The 646-nt window shown below is 30.8% G+C and overlaps 1 pseudogene; it reads right to left on the bottom strand.

Moving 5' to 3' along the window:
• Positions 1 to 314: 314 nt before the first annotated feature.
• Positions 315 to 414, bottom strand: LOC122100221 (annotated as a pseudogene).
• Between the last annotated feature and the right edge of the window lie 232 nt (positions 415 to 646).

The following is a 646-nucleotide window of genomic DNA, read 5'->3' as shown; positions in this document are numbered from 1 at the left end:
CTTAGGACTGTTCACTGGAACTCTAAAACTGCTTTCTATGCGAGAGCTTGTTTAGCCTACAGCTTCTCCTCCACCATCTTCCGGGAACCCCCTATGACCATGGTTTAAATTTTATTTCTTTGGGATAAAATGAAAATGTTATCTAATTTCAAGTTTTATAAAGTTTATGCTATGTAAGGGCCTTTCTAAGGTGAAGATTTAATATACTGATGTCAAACTAACCTTTAATTCTATGAATTACATGTATTGTTACACTTGTATTTTTGTAATCAACTTTTTAATAACTGTTTTTCATTTCTTGCATTTGAAGAATGAAAAATATGGAATACTTCACAAATTTTCATACCATCCTTGTGCAAGTACCATTTTAATCTCTGTATTGTTGTAATTTGGGTAGACCTGCTGCTGAAGCATGTAGTATCCTCTAAATTTAAGTACGTAATGATACAATATTTATACAGGCATATATCCATGGTTGCCTATTTGTAACAAGGAACCCTTATTGTTCCTAAAAATGCTATTGATCTTATTTCTCTAAAATTCTGTGCATAGTGGAAAAAACTTTTATTGTATGGTCGATTGTTCACATTTGCAATTTTTTGTCAATAACTATTTTGTCATTTTCATTTTAAATTTGATCATACTT

This window comes from Dipodomys spectabilis, unplaced genomic scaffold, assembly GCF_019054845.1.
Source record: "Dipodomys spectabilis isolate Male_0828 unplaced genomic scaffold, ASM1905484v1 ptg000570l, whole genome shotgun sequence".
Lineage (NCBI taxonomy): Eukaryota > Metazoa > Chordata > Mammalia > Rodentia > Heteromyidae > Dipodomys > Dipodomys spectabilis.
Note: the sequence above shows the minus strand (reverse complement) of the source record. Positions and strands in the feature narration are given on the sequence as shown.